The 16684-nt window shown below is 40.4% G+C and overlaps 1 pseudogene across 1 annotated transcript; it reads right to left on the minus strand.

Moving 5' to 3' along the window:
• Nucleotides 1-4795: 4795 nt before the first annotated feature.
• LOC306637690 (nuclear speckle splicing regulatory protein 1-like) lies at nt 4796-14440 on the minus strand (annotated as a pseudogene). Its single transcript has 2 exons — nt 14405-14440; nt 4796-5953 (listed from the first exon to the last, which is right to left on the minus strand). The product of its transcript is annotated as a nuclear speckle splicing regulatory protein 1-like (transcript).
• Between the last annotated feature and the right edge of the window lie 2244 nt (nt 14441-16684).

The following is a 16684-nucleotide window of genomic DNA, read 5'->3' on the forward strand; positions in this document are numbered from 1 at the left end:
GTAACTGGCACATCAACTTCAGACATAGATGGTATCTTTGTGTTGGGAACATGCAAAATCCTCTCTACTAGCTACTTTGAAATATTCAATTAATTGTTATCCAACAGGAATTGATATTTTTTTCTTTTTTTTTTGTGGTGCTGGGGATTGAACCCAGGACATTGTGCTTGCAAGGCCAGTACTCCACCAACTGAGCTATATCCCCAGCTCCAGTAATTGATTTTTAAATGTTGACCAGTCTAGCATATCTGAGATAAATCCCACTTGGTAGTGGTGTAAAATTCTTTTAATGGCTTGTTGGATTTGATTTGCTAATATTTTGGTTAGGATTTTTGCATCTATGTTCATGAGAGATATTGGTCTCTATTCTTCTTTTCCTATACTATCATTGTCTGTTTTGGTATTAGGGTAATGCTGGCTGCATGAAATGAGTTAGGAAGTATTTCCTTTGCTTCTGTATTCTGAAGGAGAGTGCACAGAATTGGTATAATTTGTTCTTTAAATATTTGGTAGTGTTGGTGAACTCATCTTGGGTCTGGTGCTTTCTGTTTTGAACAGTTAAGTGTTGATTCAATTTCTTAATACATATAAGCCTATTTGCATCCTTTACTTCTTCCTGTGTGAGTTTTGGCAGGGTGAATTTGTAAGGGAATTGTTCTATTTCATCAATGCTATCACATTTGTGGCTATAGAGTTGTTCATAGCATTCTTTTATTGTCTTTTTGATGCCTGTGAGACCTCTAGTCATTTTCCATCTTTCATTTCTGACATTAGTAATTTGAGTCCTCTCTCTCTTTATCTAAGCCTGGTTAAAGGCTCATCAAAAATTTTTTTAAATCTTTTCAAAGAACAAGTTTTGGGTTTCATTGATTTTCCTTATTGATTTTCTGTTTTCAATTTCATTGATTTTTTTTTTTTCTCTGATTTTTGTTCCTTTTTTTCTTCTGCTTACTTTGGATTTAATTTGCTATTCTTTTTCTAGTTTCTAAGATGGAAGCTTAGCTGGTTGATTTTTAAGTCTTTCATATTTTCTAACATACATGTTATGGTTTGGATCTTTTCTGTTGTTGTTTTTATTTTGCCACAATTTTTAGTAGTGCATTGTAGTTGTACATAATGATGGGATTCATTTTTACATATTCATACATGCATACAACATAAGGATATAATTTGGCCAACACACAAATACACACACACACACACCCTTTTTTTCCCCTTCCATTTCCATTTTCCTCTCTAGCTTTCACATATAAGAGGAAACACATGACCCTTGACTTTATGAGATTGGCTTATTTTGCTTAACTTAATGCTCTTAAATTCCATCCATTTTCCTGCAAATGACATAATTTCATTTTTCTTTATGACTGAGAAGCAGTACTCCTGCTGCTTGAATCCCAAGCCACAGAGTGACTGGAAACGCAGCCTTCCTCTTATCCGCCATCTTGAGTCTCTCCTGGTTTGGATTTTCAATGTCCCCTAAAGTCTTATGTGTTAAAAACTTTGTCCCCAGCTGATGGTGCTATTTAAGAGGAGGTGGAAACTTTGGGAGTTGGAGCCCAATAGAAGGAAGTTAGGTCATTTGGGGCGTGACCTTGAAGAGGATATCAGGGATCCTAGTTCCTCACCTCTCTACCTCTGCTTCCCAGTCACCATAAGGTGAACAGCTCTGCTTTGCCTCAGGCTCCTGCTCTGATGTACTGTGCTACCACAGGCCCAAGGCAATGGGGCCAAGTGATCATGAGGAGAAACCTCTGAAACCACAGACCAGAACAGAGCTTTCCTCCTTCTAAGTTGATTATCGCAGGTATTTTGTCATAGTGATGGAAAGCTAACACAATATGCATTGGATCATATGAATTTCCCTGTATGCAATACTTCCGTAATGTCCCAAGAATTTTGATGTTTTCATTTAGTTCAAAATATTTTTAAAATTCTCATATGTCCTCTTTGATCCATGTGTTATTTAGAAGTATATTTAATCTAAAACTATTTTGAGATTTTATGGATCTTTTTCTGTTATTGATTTTTAGGTTAATTCCATTGTGATCTGAAAGCATACATTGGATGATACCTATTCTTTTTAAATTTGTTATGGTATGTTTGATGGCCAGGAATGTGGTCTGTCTTGGTGATTGTTCCATGGGAGCTTGAGAAGATTGTGTTCTACTGTTGTCAGATGAAATACTCCAGGGATGTCCGTTGTACCTGATTGATTACTGATGTTATTGCATTCAATAACGTCCTTGCTGGCTCCCATAATCCCTTTCGTTTCCCCTAGCTCTGATCCCTCTGTATTGTGACTGCCATTTTACTTGCCAGCTTCCTCTTCAGCCTGTTAGCTCTGTGTGGAAAAGACTGTCTATCTTATTCATTGCTTTGTTCATGCCCGCCAGTGCTCAGTGAGTATTCAACAAATATGTATTGGGTGAGTGAGTGAATGAATGAATGAAACAGGCTAACTAGTCACATAGCCTATAGTTATAAATACATTAGAAACAACTGTTAAATCACTTAACTAGTTAACTCAACTTCTATTTATTAAGGGTCTACTAGTGCCAGGCATTGGGTTAAGAAACTAATTATGAAAAAGCTACTGAAATATGGGAACATGTTTATAATGTAATATAATGAAAAAAGGGAAGAAAAAACAGCATAGGAAATGTACAACATGATTACAACTCCAAGAAATCTGTAGGAGGTAGCTTGGTGTCACGCAGTGGTTTTAGGGTTTCCTATTTTTAGATAAAGGCTCTTTCTTCCAATGAAAGCTCAGATGCCTAAAATATAAAACAGAAAAAGCAGAGATTTTCTGCCTTACAGAGGGGTGGGGCCAGAGCCTGCCCACCCTTCTGTTCTGCTGTTTTCTTCCCTGTCCCTTCCACCACTCCACACTCCCAAGCTTGAAGGCCAACCACGGTGGCGTCTCACAGGATTATTTGAAAATCCCCAAAATAGACTTCTGGTTAAACACTGCAGCTAAAAACATGTATTTTTCTTTGATCTCTCTCAAAGTGCACTAAAATAACAGCAAAGAAGCCAGAGGGCCTAAGTCCACAGGACAAAAGAGTCCATACTAACTCATTTTTGGAAGACAGAATAGACAGAGGCTGGATGAGTGGGGACTAACCCAGCAAGGCTGAGAAAGTGGACACTTGAATGTCTGCAGACGGGGAACTGGTTCTTGGCACAGCAAGAAGGCCCTGGAATCGGAGGTACCAGGTTATTCTGAAAGGGAAGTCGAGAGACAGGGCTGGAAATGAGAGGTTTATGGAAAGTCTTGTGAAGAAGTAGTCAGACCCGAGTCCTTCCTCATCTCTCAGAGGACCCTCTCTTGCCGCAGCAGAAGCCAGGATGTTTCTAGATAAGGTGACTCACAAGAGGCTCCAGACTCAGGCACACAGGCTAGCCAAGGGTGGTGGAGACACCTCACTGGAAGAGGAGAATTAATTGGTTGGCCTAAGATTGGACATGTGACCTGAATGGGCATCTTTATGTTCTGAAGTTGGGAGGGGAAAGAAGAGCTGGATGTATTAAATAAAAATTACAGGAGACCATTGTTTTAGACTAAGACACTGCACCAAAGGACCAAGCTAATAATCAAAATGGAGAGTTATGTACACTACAGTTCCTGTCACCAAGTTCATCTGACCTTGGAGATATCAGGTTTAGAGTGAAAATAGCTAAATTTTTGAATAGGTCAGTTTCAGTTGGCATGATGATGAAATCCCCTGTTCTTTAATCCTTACCTCAAAGAAGTAACCTGAAATAATCTATTAGCTAATCAATCAGTTACTTCCTTATTCTTCTGTCTTCTGTCCCTACCTTACAAGAAAAGTAAACTGAAATGACCAATCTGCTTTCTTCAGCCTCTCCGTCTATAAAACAAACCTCTTCTGCTGGGTTCATTGGAACACTCTCTATATTTTTTTTTCATATCACTGCTTTAATTTTTATTTAGGCCACGTATGTTGTAGATTAATGTAGTTCTTTAGACAAGTGCATGTAACAACAAACCCCATCATTACATACAACTATTATACACCAATAAAAAATGTAGAAAAAAATTTAAAAAGAAGTGTAGACAAGATGCTCAAGCAATATTTTACACTTTAATACCAACTTCGGAACACAGTGTAACGATTTTCTCTATTTTACTTTTCAAATTCACATTTTAATGTGAAATGTGATATTTATAAAACAAAACAGATCTTGCAACAAAGGAACATTAGTAGGAGAGTTGTTTATTTTTTAAATGGTTTTAGGGGAGTCAATTTTCCTCATGAAGTACTTACAGGGAGGGGTCTAGCACATTCTTATGGTTTTCACATACAACCAAGAATGTGGTATTGATAAAGAAATGTCAGGGCTGGGGAGATAGCTCAGCTGGTAGAGTGCTTGTCTTGCAAGCACAAGGCCCTGAGTTCAGTACCGCAAAAGAAGAAAAAAAAAAAAAGAAATATTATATGTAAATCCTGCTGATGTCAAGATAAAAGGACTGACTTGACTTAAACCTAGATAGAAAATAAATTTTGAAAGTATATTTTTAAAATCCCTTCCAACTATTGTGAACACATTTCTTTATGCTTCCACAAAGCACTTCCCGTGAGTTCCAGTGCTCTGAGCTTCCATGGCCCTCCCTGCTGGGGCAGCCATCCGTGACCACCTTCTCCACACCGGTCTTTGCCGGAACCCAGACCACTGGCCTGGCCAAATGCCTGCCTCCAGCTGAGATCAGTTTCCTCACCATGCTGCCTGCAAACTTGCTCACTGCCTGGGGGCCTCCTTGTTCTCTGTCCTACGCTTGCCTTTCCTCTGTGAGTCTGTGTTTCGCTCCCAGTGAGGTTTCAGGACTAAGGGTTTCTCCTGGTTTCTTTCTTTGACCTCTTCCATGTTTCTCAGTTTGCTGGGTCTTTCCTGGTCAAGAAACTCATCTATTGTCCTAGAAATTGGGCTGCCTTCCCTTCTGTCTTGATTTCTTTCTGAAGATCGAGGGCTCATTTCTTGTTTTTCCTTATCTCTGTATTTATCATTTCTGTATCTCCCTCACTTTATGTATTCCTTCTTTGCTCTTCTGTTTATTCGCCCCTCCTGTCTCAAGGTTATTAGGTTGTCTGTCTCATTCTTGTTCTCTAGAGGAATATTTCGCCCTGCATTTCTCCCTGTTCCATCCTCTGTCATTTCTTCCCTTCAATAGATCTTCTTGTTCATGCCTCTTCAAGGGAGCCTCTGTGCCTGGCCTCTGTGTGTCAGAGAGATTTCTTTTCTTTTTGGTGTCGCGTGGTCAGTATAATAATTCTCCCGGTCTCCAGAGTGCCTTTCTTGGTGTGGATCTGCCCTTTTCTCATGTCCCCTTGACTTGGAACTTTTGGTGTGGTATTTAGTACCAGGTCCTCTTTCTTCAGCAGATGACAGTGAAGGGGCTTGATTCCTGTGATGCTTGGAGTAATTCTTAGAGGTCTCTGTGACCTTTTCCCTCCTGCAGTTCATTTTATTTTCTCTCATTTCGTCATTCTTGCTACTCTTAGTATCAAAGTCATTGCCTGAAGATTTTTTTTAAAGTCATTATCGGCATCTGGGTTTCCCTCCTCCTTCAGCAGTTTGGATAATGCATTTCTCCTGTGCTACTCTCTTCTCTGAATTTACTTCATTGGAGTAACCTCTTGATTTTTCTTCCTTTATCCCAGACCTAGCTTCACAAAAGCTGCAGTTAGGTACTTCCTCTTTGCCAACTGCTTAAATAATCAAATAATAGGTGCCGTTAACATTCACTGAGATCTTTCCACTTGACACCTAAATGTGCCTCTAACGCAGCATCTCTCTTTCTTTCTTCCTCTTCAGTTCTCTCTTGCATTTTTTAAAAAATAAGATGTCACAAATGCTCTTGATCATCAAATTCTCCCCTTTCCGTTTCTCATTCTCTCTGTATTTTCTTTTCCATTCTTTTTTCCCATTGCTTTTTTTTTTTTTTTTTTTTTTTTCCCTGATCTCCACACTGAACATACTTGGGCTTCCAGTCTTTTCTCAGAAGCAATTTGGGGTTACTTTCCTTCCTTTTCTCTCCAGCGTTTCATTGTAAATACTGGCACATTCACGCACGGCAGACTCTTCCGCGGTCTCTGGAATTCTCGGCTTGGTCTGTTTCTGGCCTGCGCCTCAGCAGCTTCCCTCACGAGGTGGGCTGTCCAGACTCGCCTAGCACGTGTGAGTTCGATTCTCAACGCTGCATATAAATAACTAAATAAAATTAAAAGGTCCATCGACAACTTAAAAAGTTTTAAAAAATAAAATAAAGTAAACATGAAGTCAAATGTAAGGGAAGAAGAGAGGAAAGGAGAGAAATCAGTGGTGTGTCCTAGGGGTGTTGAGACCCTGGTTCTCCTCCAGGTTCGTGGCTCTGGTTCCTTACCTTTTCCTTTAATTCTGTAAACTCTCCTTCGGCCTTAGCCTGCTCAGGTGGTGATTTAAAATAGGAATCTGCCTTGAGGATATTATGGTTTTTCTCAGCTGTTACTTAAAGCTTCACTGCCATTTGCATTTTCTAATGCATGTTCCTTAAGATGGAAAGTAGAGTCCAGTCTGTGTAGCCTGTGGAGCCAGATGGCCAGCCAGGTTGGTAGAGTTCTACTTACCTGCCTGGCCAGGGTTAAATCCTCAACTTCCTTAACTGTAAAATGGGGATGATGGCAAGAGCAGTATTCATTTGTTGGGTTGTCTTGAAGATTAATCGTGTTAATGCATATAAAGCATTTAGAACAAAAACTGGTGTATGGCGAGCATTGTGGAAAGGCATGTGCTATTTATTGACTCAGTGGCTTCTGCAGGGATTAACTATGTGTCTGGTAGATTCTTAGAAAACATTAATTTTCTCATAAGTAGATATGTTATAATAATAAGTGATTCTTCAAGTTATCTTCAAGTCTTCATTAATTGGTATATTTTATCTGCCTGTGCAATGATAATCTTTATAACATTCTTTTCCATTGCTTTGTCAATGGCCACTAATACACAGATGTAGTTCTGAAGTCCTTATCATAAATACTTTCAGCAATTCGATATGATAAACATATAGAAAGTCATTTTTTTGTACGTTGTGATAAGAACAAAATTCTGAGATGTCTTAAATTTAATTATGAGGGTGTGAGAATAGAGGGAAGGGTGGATTTATCAGCTAACAGCTACAGTCAAACCAATAGGACTGTCTCACATTCTGACTGTAGGTTGAAATTTTGACTTAAATCCCATCGTGGTGAACCACCAGGTGCCACTACATCCTGTTTACAGAGACACTTTCTGGATTGTTCACCCTACCAATCCAGAAGCAGCAAGCACTTCTGTGGATTGTTCTCCATCCCAATTTCCCTGCTTGGCGTGATCTCACCCCTTTTATCCACAATCAGTGTGAGTTCCATGTGAGCTAATAATGTGTATTTGTTTATGTTGTGGTACTGGGGATGGAACCAGGGCCTTGCCCAGGCCAGGCAAGCACTCCACCACTGAGCTACAGCCCCAGCCCTTTTTGCTCCATTTTAAGAATAGTCTTGTTAACTTGCCCAGGTTGGTCTTGAACTTGCCATCCTCCTGCCTCAGCCTCCGGAGTCACTGGGGTTCCAGGCGTGCACCACCATGTCCAGGCCACGTAAACGAGTTACGCTTTCCTTCTCTGAATTTTAATTATAAACATGCTCTTGGCCCTTGATTTGTCAGACATGATTTTAATGCCATCCAGCCTCGCTGCCAGGTGGGAACTTGTCCCGCGACCTGGTTCTTCTCCTGGCTGGCATCTAAAATGGCTTCATAAATTCTTTTATTCCAGAAAACCCCGAGTCTCAAGAGCTTTGATTGAATAATCCGAAGCTCTGTTGTTGAGGATGAAGGCTGAGGTGGAAGCCAGGATTGCTGGCTTCTGGTCTGAGCAGTACTCTTATACTGTGAGACCTTGGACAAAAGTCTTGTGCTTTCTGGGTTCTGGCTACTTTGTTTACAAACTGAGGCTGAACCGTGTAATTTTTTGGGTCTTTAACAGACTATACTACTGACCTTTGAAAGAATATCTTATGCAAACAGCTCCAATGCACTAACAGTTACATTCACCCTCCTTTCTTACCTCGAGTACAATGGTGACTATAGTGTTGGTAATTCTGAAACATATTAGATGCATTCCTGGGCATTGGTTATATTGAATGAAAAGAAAATTATTAAAATTATTAAAAGGTTGATATCAGTTATAGTATCTTTTTAATTAATTAAGATTTTGTTTTCTTTCTTTTTGTTTTCTAGTGCTAGGGATCAAACTTTTGGCCTTACACATGGTAGGCAAATGCTTTACCACTGAGTCACATCCCCAGTCTAAGCATTTATTTCCTAGCAAGTAACCTCTTTCTGATCCCCTGTTTCCTAAAAAAAAAAAAAAAAAAAAAAAAAAACTGAGATGATAAAAAAAGAATTTAAAAATACTACTTTATAAAATTTTAACTCCTTGGCCATTCTTTCTTAATCCTTCAGAATAGTGTTTTGAGTTCTGATCTCGTAAATCAATTTGTTTGTCAATCTGTAACTAGTCTCTGACATTGGTGAGATCAGTGGTGGGGATAATGCAAAAAAAAAAAAAATCAAGATATATGATGTCTGTTGTTAGTAAGACTCCTATTTTGTGCTGTGAACATGTGCACAAAACACGCAGAAGTGTTAACACTGTCTCCAAAATGTGTAGTATAACACTGCATTCCTTCTTTCATTCAACAAAAGCATGTCAGTTTCGCACTCTCCTCCTGGGGATCTGTGTGAACAGGACAAAGTGCTAGGCCTCATGGAGCTGACACTTAGGTAAAATATGTGTCTCAGAATAAAAGAATAAGATTTAGGTAAAGTGTTAATCCATCAGTCCCGTGAGCAAATTCACACCAACCAGCAGGGGGCAGTGTCTCCAGGCAGGGAGCTCTCCAGTCCCCAAGGGTGAGAAGGTGATGCAGTCCCCGGGTCTGGCTGCAAGGTGCACCCGTGCAACTGCACATAGAGCAGGTTAATTTTTTTCACATTTATTTTATTTACTTATTCTTATGTGGTGCTGAGGATCAAACCCAGTGCCTCATACGTGCTAGGCAAGTGCTCTATCACTGAGCCACAACCCCAGCCCAGCAGGTCAATTTTAATACTGCCTCCTTGATACTTTATTTTTAGTAATAATTATGGAAAGAAGGGGATAATAATAATGGACTGAAAAGAAACATGATGAGATTTTTAAACTGAAATTTGTATATACAATCATGCCCATACAATGAATTAATACAGTATCAAAAACAGGTGAAAGTAATGGATTAGTACTCCTTAATTACTTTATTGCTATTCAATAGAAAGGAAATCATATACCTTCATATTAGTCTGCTACAGAAATGAATAATAACATTACAGTTTAATAGTAATTAAGAAAGAAAAAATAATCAAAAGGAATCAATTCACTTTCTAAAGATATTATTCAAGGGCTGGGGTTGTAGCTCAGTGGTAGAGCACTTGCCTAGACGTGTGAGGCACTGGGTTTGATCCTCAGCACCACATAAAAATAAATAAATAAGTAAAGGCATTGTGTCCATTCATCTACAACTAAATATACATATATATATATAAATATTTAAAAAAATATATATATATATATTTATTTGGTGGGTGAGTACCAGGGATTGAACTCAGGGGCACTCAATCACTGAGCCACATCCCCAGCCCTATTTTGTATTTTATTTGGAGACAGGGTCTCACTGAGTTGCTTAGCACCTCATGTTGCGGAGACTGGCTTTGAACTGGAAATCTTCCTGCCTCAGCCTCCCAAGGAGCTGGAATTACAGGTGTGTGCCACCACGCCCCACCAACTAAAACTATTTTTTTAAAAGATATTATTCAAATGCAGCAAAATATTTCATGCATGAATTAAAATCTACACTTATTGAACAAAAATATTACACTTTGTACTTGAATATTATTTTACCATTTTATTATTATTATTTTTTGGCAGTGCTAGGGACTGAAACCAGGGCCTATCAGGAACTGTTTCACTATTTAAATTTTAATAATAAAAACTCCAAGTGTGCTTTTATGAGGAAATTAAATTGAAAGAGAAAGGATTGAACTTGCTCAAGTTCTTCCACAAGCACCGTACTGCTGCTCCTTAAGTTGAAGGTAATATCTGAATGCAGACGCAGCAGGGTCCGTGGGTTGAAGAGATGAAGCACATTCAAAGCAAGCTCAGATCTAAAGGATTCTGGACAATGGGGACCTTAGCTCTGAAATAAGGGCACGTACTTAATCTGATTATGTTAGGGCTTCTCTGAGCTAACTTGCATGTAGAAAATAATGTTTATTAAAGGATAAGCAGTACGATGTGTTAATTTATTTATTAGAAAATTAAATAGTGACTGCACTTTTTTAGAGGTTAGGAAAAAAAAAAATTGGGAGGGAACAGTATTTGGCATGGAATAGAATTGCCCGTGTGTCACTATAGCAAAATCAGACCAACTTTTGGTCTGTCTTATTACTGTCTTAAAAATCTCTATGGACATCATGCCTCCCTATCATGCCTGGGACCACGCTTATCACTACTCTTGGTATATACTGATATACCAAGAAAACGAGGGAAAACGAGGGAAAATCAGATTGGAACTTCAAGTTCAACCCATGTGTGTTCAGTCCTGGTGGTCACCGCCCTGCGTGGGAATCTCACGAAGCCCCAGTGGACACTCTGGGTTTTGCAGCAGGGAAGGCATCTGCCCAACATTGTTTTGCATGGCTTCTGAAACAATAGCTAGCGAAAGTTATTTAAGGAGTGGATGAATGCAAAATAAGAGCTGTGATGCGCATGTGCGGGGTGCACGTGGGCTCCGTGATTTGCGCGTGCGGGGTGAGCACGGGGGTGTGTGGGGAGGATGGCAAAGAGCTGTAAGAGTAGACGGGAGGTGAACTTGTGCCTTCTCCTGGAAATGGTGGGAAATAAATAGCTTCTCTTCAAATTCTAATAACTCATAGGTAGTTTTTAATTCTTGCTTTTGGCTTTCCTGTGAGTTTAGCAAGAGATGTCTATTCCCGTTTAATAAGAAGGCAATCCTGATAGGGATATTTGGTAAATTGCCCCTCCAGGAAAAATTTATGGATCCATAGATGAGTTTTAGACATATCTTATAAGAAAAGACTCAGACTAAGTAATTAACAAGCAACTCTTAGAAGTCTCAGGTTGACCTTGAACTCCTGGGCTCAAGTGATCTTCCTGCCTCAGCCTGGCAAGTAGCTGGATCTGTAGGCACATGCCACCACACCTGACTTTAAAGCTGCTGTTCAGGAGTGCAGTCTGACAACATCTGGTAGAGGTGAAGATGGGCGTTCCCCGATGCTGCTATTGCACACACTTCCAGATCCACGCCGAGAGAGGTCCCTGTGTGCACTGGGAGACCCCCATGAGTACGTTCTGAGAGTCTGAGCTTTTGGTCCTCAGCCATGGCTCTCTACTCAATGCTACGATGATCCTCCAGGAAGATCACCTTCTCCTGAGCAGAGGAGACAGTGGTTTTGATCGTTGCTTAGAGAAGCTCTTGGGACTCCATCACTACAAAACCCTTGCTGTTGCAATGTTCTCTGGGTTCAGGCAGCTGGGCCCATTGCCAGCAGCTCCTGGCACAGCTTAAGGTCACACTGCCTCATGCCTCACACTGCTGGCCTCTTCCATCCTGCCCCAGGCCCTCCTGTCACCAGGTACTTGACAATGAAACTGCTGGGGGCACCCTGGCTTGCTAGGGCCCAGGAGACTGCAGGCTGCAGGCAGAAAGGGAATGTCCCTGGCTTGTGCCTGCTCAGTCACTCACAGAGTCACTGTGGGCAGAGTCAACTGCTGCTGCCCTGGTGGCAGTCCAGAGGGGCCAGGCCACAAAACCAGGATTTCAGAAGTGAATTCCCAGTGAAGCAGACTTTACTGATGGAGAAGCAGTGAGCGGGAGAGAACCCATGGTAAATTTTTCATCCCCCCCAAAGGACTCTTATGAGAAATGTTTCATGTGGCTTTTCTGGAAATTTCCACAGGACACAGTAATCAGAGGTGCTTTCTAGTGAAGCAGAGGCCATTAAAGCTCCTTCTCTCTGCTTTTCCTCCCTCCCTCATTGGTCTGTCGTACTTTGCTCTTGCTGCCTTGACTTTGACTCTTTTAGTAAAGCTTTAGATTAAGTTTTGTCTCAGACTGTCATTTCTAGGGAACCAGACTCAGATAAAGAAAGTTTACTGCAGCAAAATTGTCAGAATGCTCAGACGTTGTTTTATAGTCACAAGAAGCAATTAAACCATTAGTGCAAAAAGAAAAAAATAGAGGAGGAAAAAGAATGCCAAAGCTGGAAACTAGAATTAAAACAAACATGGTCTCAGTGCCAAAATAGTCATGACTTAAAAGATTTCACTTTTACTGCTCATTTGCAAATTGGCTTGTAAACATATTTTAAATGGCTACAGTATTGTGAAAAGCTTTGAACTCCTTAAGGAAATAATTTAGTACAGTCGTGTATCGCCTAGTGATGGGGACATGGTCTGGGAATGCATTGTTAGCAGATTTCACTCTGTGAACATCATGGAGTCCTGGCACACACCTGGGTGGTATAAATCAGTCACTCAGTGTGGCTCCTTGGCGTCATCAAGACATGGTAACGCGAGATGCATGAGGCTGCTGCTGGCCTCAAACTTAAAAAAAAAAAAAAAGCAGACGAACACTCTAAAATAATGATTAGGGGATGGGGGGTATAACTCAGTAGCAAAGAGCTTGCTTGGCATGCTCAAGTCTCTAGCATGATCCCCAGTCCCATAAATATATAAATGAATAAATACAATAAAAAGTGTAGTATAGAAAATACATAAGTAACATAGCCTTTATTACCATTATCAAGAATTATATGCTACACATAATAGCGTATGCCAGACTTTTATGTGACTGACAGCATAGTAGGTTTGTTCACACCAGCATCACTAGGAACACATGGGTAATGCACTGGGCTAGGATCTTTTGATGGCTACAATGTTACTAGTTGGTAGAATTCTTCCGCCCTAGCATAATCTTATGGGACCATTGCGGTGTATGTGGTTCTTGTTGACTGAAACATCTTGACAATGTGGATTAGTTAGGAAAAGAGAAAAGTAAGACAATATTCAGAAGAGCAGTAGTTGTTTCAGGTAAAACTTTAAGACCCTTTATTTTGTAAAACTTGCTAGTTTCAGAAGTTCATTCAAGAGTTCTGGGGTCAGCCCTTCATGCTCAAAACTCTAGAAAAAATAGGGACAGTAGGAACATACCTCAACATTGTAAAGGCTATTTATACTAAGCCCATGGCCAACATCATTATTAATGGAGAAAAACTGAAAGCATTCCCTCTAAAAACTGGAACAAGACAGGGATGTCCTCTTTCACTACTTCTATTCAACATCGTCCTTGAAACACTAGCCAGAACAATCAGACAGACCAATGAAATTAAAGGGATACGAATAGGAAAAGAAGAACTCAAGCTGTCACTATTTTCCAATGATATGATTCTATATTTAGAAGATCAAAAAAAAAAAAAACAAAAAAAAACTCCACCAGAAAACTTCTAGAACTAATAAATGAATTCAGCAAAGTAGGAGAATATAAAAACAACAGCATAAATCGAATGTATTATTGTTCATAAGTGATGAATCCTCTGAAAGAGAAATTAGGAAAACCACTCCATTCACAATAGCCTCAAAACAAACAAACAAACAAACAAAAAACAAACAAACAAACAAAAAAACCCTGGGAATCAATTTCACAAAAGAAGTGAAAGACCTCTACAGTGAAAACTACAGAACACTAAAGAAAGAAATTAAAGAAAACCTTAGAAAGATCTCCCATGTTCTTGGATAGGCAGAATTAACATTGTCAAAATGGCCATACTTCCAAAGACACTATACAGATTCAATGCAATTCCAATTAAAATCCCAAAGACGTTTCTCATAGAAATAAAGAAAGCAATCATGAAATTCATCTGGAAGAATAAGAGACCTTGAATAGCCAAAGCAATTCTGAGCAGGAAGAGTGAAGCAGGAGGTATCACAATACCAGACCTTAAACTATACTATAGAGCAATAGTAACAAAAATGGCATCGTATTGGATCGTATTGGCACCAAAATAGACAGGTAAACCAATGGTACAGAATAGAAAACACAGAGACAAAACCACATAAATACAGTTATCTCATACTAGACAAAAGTGCCAAAAACATACAAAGGAGAAAAGATAGCCTCTTCAACAAATGGTGCTGGGAAAACTGGAAATCCATATGCAGTAAATGAACTTAAACTTCTATCTCTTATCTTGCACAAAACTCAACTCAAAATGGATCAAGGACCTAGGAATTAGACCAGAGACCCTTCACCAAATAGAAGAAAAAGTAGGCACGAATCTTCGTCATGTTGGCTTAGGACCAAACTTCCTCAACAAGACTCTAGTAATTAGAGAAATGCAAATTGAAACCACCCCAAGATTTCATCTCACTTCAATTAGAATGGCTATTATCAAGAACCCAAGCAATAATAGGTGTTGGTAAGGATGTGGGGGAAAAGGCACACTTATACATTGCTGGTGGAGTTGCAAATTGGTGCAGCCACTCTGGAAAGCAATATGGAGATTCCTTAGAAAACTTGGAATGGACCCAGCTTTTGACCCAGCTATCCCATTCCTCAGTTTATACCCATAGGACTTAAAATTAGCATACTGCAGTGATGCAGCCACATCAATGATTACAGCAGCTTAATTCACAACAGCTAAACTATGGAACCAACCCAGATATCCTTCGACAGATGAATGGATAAAGAAAATGTGGTATATGTATACAATGGAATATTACTCAGCCATAAAGAAGAATAAAAGTATGGTATCTGCAGGTAAATGGATGGAATTGGAGAATATCATGCTAAGTGAAATAAGCCAATCCCAAAAAACCAAAGACTGAGTGTTTTCTCTGATAAGTGGATGATGATATATAAGAGGGGCTGGTGGGGGGGAAAAGAATGCAAGAACTTTGGATTGTGTAGAGGGAAATGAGAGGGGGATGGGGCAGGGATATGAAAGATGGTGAAATGAGACAGACATCATAACCCTATGTACATGTATGATTACGTGAATGGTGTGAATCTACATTGTGTACAACCATAGAAATGAAAAACTGTACCCCAGTTGTGTACAGTGAATCAAAATGCAGTCTGTAAAACTAAAAATTAAAAATTAAAAAAAAAAAAAAGAATTCTGGGGTCAGGTGACCTGGGACTGAAAACCCAGCTCCAGCCACCTCTTAAGAGTTACTGAATCTCTTTAAGTTTCAGTTTTCTCTTGATTAAGATGAGGATGAAATTGTGCATAAGTCATAGGGCTTTTGTGGGTTTAAATGAGATAATTTCGTGTCTGGCACATGGTACTCAATAAACATTATTATTATGATCCTTAATAGTCCCAGTGAGGAAAATTAATTCTTTGTGAGCAAAAATTGATGCTGAACGTTTATGCTTGCTATCTTGGGAAAGATGAATTCTAGTTGGAAATTTTTCCATAGAAAAGAAAATGCCATTTTTTTCCATTAGTTTAAGAGTGTGTGTGTGTGTGTGTGTGTTTGCACACACACTAATTCTACCCATTCTCTGTGGCATCTTGGATCTGACATTTCTCTGGGCCTGAGGATAAGATGGAAATCAAGACAGCCTAGATCCCTCTCCTTGAGGATTTTCTGTTCTTGAAGAACAGCTTGTTGCTTTCCGTTCAGAAGGAGCCCTTCCCTGCTTGGCAGCGAGGAGGGAGCAGCACCTCAGGACAGAATGAAAACCTGAGGTTTGTACCTTCAATGTTCTGAGTGATCTTTTGAAGGAAACCAAGAACTGGCTGGTCTCTGGAGAGGTGGGGAAGGCAGGCGGCAGAAGGAAACCAGGTCCAAACACCAGAGGGCACGGGTGGAGAGCGGTCACAGCGAAGGCCCCAGGCGCCACTGAGGCACCAGTGCTAGGTGGACCACGGCAGGCACATGGGTGCCTGAAGCCCTGCTCCGTGGTCTCCCACGGCTGTCCAGCCTCCTGCAGGAAGGACTCAGTGTCCCCAGCCGGGGCTGAAGTCTCTGCTCCCCAGGCCTGTTAATTGGTTCCTCCACCCCTGCAGGACAGTTCAGTTCTGCCATGTCAGATGCAGGTGCCTGGAGCTGGCACCTCACTTCTGAGTCACAAGCCAGGTCACCATAAGCCCAGAGAGGACTTCTCCTCTCCTTGGGAATTGCCGACTCCCTGAAACCAATGATCCTACACTCTAGGTGTGACCTTAGCACATGAGGAAGATCATCCCCAGATCGTTTGTTAGAATTAAAGCTCATCTCCAGACATATTTGTTCTAAATGCTTTACATATATGAGTTCCATCAATTTTCACAATGACCTATGAGGTCGGTGCTGTTACTGTTCCCATTTTACATACAGGTGAAGAAACTGAGGCACAGAGTGGTTCACGACTTACTAAGTGGCAGAGGTGGGCTTTCAACTCGCAGGTGATACCTCCAGGTGAGTATGAGAAGAGCCCACAGGGCCACATCCTGGGCTCCCTACCCCGTGCCGCCCCCACATGCCCCTCAGGGAGCCCTTCCCTGTCCTGCCCTTCACCTGGCCAGCAATCCCTGGCATTCC

This window comes from Sciurus vulgaris (assembly GCF_902686455.1).
Source record: "Sciurus vulgaris genome assembly, chromosome: 10".
Lineage (NCBI taxonomy): Eukaryota > Metazoa > Chordata > Mammalia > Rodentia > Sciuridae > Sciurus > Sciurus vulgaris.